The sequence below is a fragment of the Taeniopygia guttata genome, chromosome 8 (assembly GCF_048771995.1).
Source record: "Taeniopygia guttata chromosome 8, bTaeGut7.mat, whole genome shotgun sequence".
Classification (NCBI taxonomy): domain Eukaryota; kingdom Metazoa; phylum Chordata; class Aves; order Passeriformes; family Estrildidae; genus Taeniopygia; species Taeniopygia guttata.
The window spans coordinates 17,290,997-17,291,388 of record NC_133033.1 but is presented as its reverse complement, the minus strand read 5'-3'; positions in this window follow the sequence as shown (position 1 = coordinate 17,291,388).

Below are 392 nucleotides of genomic sequence, written 5' to 3'. Positions count from 1 at the left end.
CATTTCCTGTAAGGAAACTTTGTGTCATTTTAAAAATTGTAAGCAACAAAGTCTTTTTCTAGGACAACAGATTTTATTTCCTTTATGCTAGTGGTGAAGTCCCTTGTGAATCCTTAGAGTATAAAGGAAACAGTTATATTAAGTTGGCCTCATGACAGTTTGTATTTTACAGTCTTCCAAAACCCCCAGAGCAATAAAGTATCATTTTTCCTCTGGTCTTGTCAAAGCTGTCCTTATAATCTGTTGTGCAACTTTTGAAAATTGTTGCTCACTTCTTAAGATGAATAAAAAGGTGACAAGTGTCATGCTACAGGCACAATACTTACCCATTTAAGACTTTCTTCAAAGCCTATGTGCAAAAAGCCTTACCAAATCTACATCAAACAGAGCAA